The sequence below is a fragment of the Dendroctonus ponderosae genome, unplaced genomic scaffold (assembly GCF_020466585.1).
Source record: "Dendroctonus ponderosae isolate FM_Combo_2020 unplaced genomic scaffold, Dpon_F_20191213v2 Dpon_F_20191213_5, whole genome shotgun sequence".
NCBI lineage: Eukaryota > Metazoa > Arthropoda > Insecta > Coleoptera > Curculionidae > Dendroctonus > Dendroctonus ponderosae.
The window spans coordinates 5,508,559-5,512,105 of NW_026018715.1; the positions used below are offsets into that span (position 1 = coordinate 5,508,559).

The following is a 3,547-nucleotide window of genomic DNA, read 5'->3' on the forward strand; positions in this document are numbered from 1 at the left end:
TCAGAAAAAGATTAATTATTGTAAATGTGCATTTTGATTTCACCTGCAACTATTGCTGATTTCTGATTAAATCAATCGGCTTTTACATAACGATCGATAACGAAAGTACATAAAAGCGCGACTAAATAAATCGCTCCAAATTTCTGACATAGATTCTTGTAAGAATGATTTTTTTTACAATTTTTTCTCTACTTCCTACGCAAATCAAGATAACACCTTCAGAGGAATAATATCTTTGAACCCTTTTGTATGTGTGACGTAAAACTGATTGCAAATCTGACGAGCTACTCGCGTTGACAAAATTCTTAATTTCGGTTCCCAACAATGCGGCATCAAGGCAATCAGTGTGTTGGAAGAACTCAAACAGACTAGCTTTGTGTGTACACTTCCACTTCCACTGGTTTTTGTCTCCCTCGGGAATTATTAACTAAAATTGATTGTTTCAATGGAAACGTTTGCGGATAAAAGTGTAGTTGTTGATAAAGGCCGAAGACTTATTCAGGAATTTAACTGTTTAGTAAAAGACCAATTTGACTGGTAGTTCGACAGTGTCAATTAATTTATTGTGCATGTTTCTCCAATAAGATCAGCTTGGAAGCAGACGCCAGTCAAACAATAAATGAGCTAAAATGTATAATGGATGCACCAAGTAGCATAATGCAGTGGTGAATAATAAACGTGAAGAAAAGCGAAATGTAAATAGGAAGAATTCTAAGTTATATTTCATACAGTTTAATATCCTTCCTGACAAGGCAAACTACATAATTGTGAGATATAAAACAACCCTTTGGAATTATGCAAGGAATTATACTTACAAAGCCGTTGTAATAATTTCCGCTTAGTTTGCATTAAACCCAAAAATTTGCTCAGCGGGCAATACATCATGGTTGCAGAAAAATGGATTTACATAATCGTACAGTATATAAACTGGGTACAAAGATAATTTTAGTAAGTTAATTTTGTCAGCGGTTTTTCTCAAACACAACGCCACGTTGATGATTAATGCCTGGACGAGTTTATTTTCACTAATTTCGCAATTGCGCAAAATGTTTGTTCAACTTTTAAACTTGAAACTTCACTCCCAAATTAGGAAATCGACCGCATGAACGCATCGCAGCCGTGGTCACGTTCGCTCGTTATTTTAGTCAGCCCACCCGACTATATAAAGGGTAAAGGGATCTCCGTTGTTACTCCCTGAAAATGCTCCACACCAGTGAACCTGTATCTGATTGTTATACCATCAATAATTGTACGTCGAACTAGAAAGATAAAGCTCGCTTTGCATGTCGAAGACAGAACGGTTATTGATTGTGGCCTCGTTTTCCAGTTGCGGAAATCCCGGAATATCGAAATATGTTCGAGGTACAGAGAATTTGCAACGATATGGAGCTTGTCAAATTTCGCTTTGTAGGAAAATGCATTTTTCAATTGACTTTCAAACGTTTCATAATTTGGGAACGCTTATCAGTAACGATATAAATCAAACATAAATCCGAAAACTTAGAAAGTTGTTAGGCAAACGACTTAAACAACGTGTGCCATAAGTATGAAAAATAATGGGATGTAGGAAAATAACTTACTTTAGTAGAAACTGAAAAAAATTATCGATGCTAACGTTTTTGGAAGTATTTTTCAAATATATCACAAACAACTTGGAGTCAAAATTAGATACCAAATTCAAGGATTTGAAGAGCACTTATAATCCACTTTAAAATAGCCTTAAGTTTTTTCTGGTGATAATTTTAACGAAAAACTCCAAGTTCGACGTGAGTTGTTTGAAACAGACCATTCAAAAAATATGCTTGAGTCCCAGTTTTTCTGCTTTAGTTGCCTCTTCTAAGACAAGATGAGCTAAATCGTATTATTTTCACCTCGACTTTTTTTTTATCACAACGTATTAGGCACCCTGTATAATGTTAATGTACGATTTTTTCAAAAATGACTGGTGAACTTTCGGTAATACCATTCATCCCTTATTTAAAACTCATTCTGCCTCAGGTACTTTTTTAATGGCAACCTAGGAAGCATGATTATTCAATGGAATGGTTTAAATATGGAAAAACTCGAAGGATGTGTATATTTTTAATTGTGAATGTACTTTGTGAGACGGATATTTCATTTTCATATTTATACTATTTTGTTAATGAAAAAATATGATCTAAAAGAACTTAACAGACAATTGGAGTTGCCAGTTATAAGCGATATTAAATAATAAATTGTTTTGATTAACATGACCTAAATAAAATTTTCAGTATGGTACTAATTAAATTACCCAAAAAGTCACAATTTTTCGTGACATGCTAGTTCAATTTTCAATTATTTTCTCATCTAAATAAAAGTCGGCCTTGTATTTATTTTACTACCGGCGAGCATAACGATGCCATAAAGCTAGAAACCCAATTAACTTTTATACTCTGTTCCAACCAATTTAACAAAGTTTTCACGTTTCTCATGTCATAAAATGGTGCGAAATTCACAAAACTCCCTACGCAAATGTTCTGAAAGAAATCTAGTTCTATAGATTATGTTTCATCGCTTGATTTATGACGAGACAGTTTTTTATTTTTTAATGTTCAATGCAGGCTGTATAAGCCGCGTACTTTTTGACCACGAATATTCCTGACAATTTTTTATGAACTTTTGAGCTCATTTCCTGCAACTTTGGAATTATAATAGGATTCTTATAAGAATTGCCTAAAAATTTCGAAATAATTATGTTCACCTACCCTCATATTTCAAACAGAAAGATTAGTGAACTGTATAATTCCAATCACATCTCAAAACAACGCAGATGCCAAAACCTCTTTTACTATATTCCTGAAAGGATTCATCGAGATTAAAATTTAAATGTTCCGTACTGTGTTCAAAGTGCGAATGGGAGGTGAGCAAGGAGGAGTTTATGAACACCTGGCAACTTAGGAATTCTAACTTTCACGTAAAATATATCTTTTGCTTTGATTCAGCCAACATTTTCCTTGTGTTGAACGCAACCTCCAATTTTCGTAAACATCGTTAGTTTGGACTCGTGCATTTGTAAATTTACCATGAGCATCAAAATCCTCAGACTATCGGTTCTAGCGTTCCAAAAATAACATATTTCTTCTAAAATAATTATTCGATGCAATGTAATATAAGGGTGGGACGTTTTAAAATTGACAACCGTTATAATGATTAAGTAATGTGGAGAATGCACGCCTGCGAAAGTATTTGCTAAATGTAAAGTTGGATCACGCAGAATTATAACGCATATTTATTTAATATATTCACCCTGTTCTAACTACAATTCGTATTAACTAATATTTTATCACAGATAAGATATGTACTAAAAGAAAATAAAAACCTCTCCGGACTTGTTATAATGAATGAAATATTGTCAAATAATGAGCAAAAGAAGAATTCGTTTATTTTATTGGTTTTCGTCGATTTTACTATCCGTTAGACTGAAATACTCGAAGCGCAAGAAAAGCACGATAGCAAATAATGAAAGAATCTAAACATCTAAAAATGTATTCAGTTATTGTTAATTTCGTGGTATTTCCTCCATACG

The 3,547-nt window shown here is 33.4% G+C and overlaps 2 protein-coding genes across 3 annotated transcripts in view; one reads left to right on the top strand and one right to left on the bottom strand.

Annotated features, from left to right (window-relative positions):
• Positions 1-3,547, top strand: part of LOC125504445 (hemicentin-2-like) — a 387,752-nt gene that overhangs the window by 190,475 nt on the left and 193,730 nt on the right. The window lies entirely within an intron of this gene.
• The window catches only part of LOC109546938 (facilitated trehalose transporter Tret1), an 18,055-nt gene that overhangs the window by 4,587 nt on the left and 9,921 nt on the right, over positions 1-3,547 (bottom strand). The window lies entirely within an intron of this gene.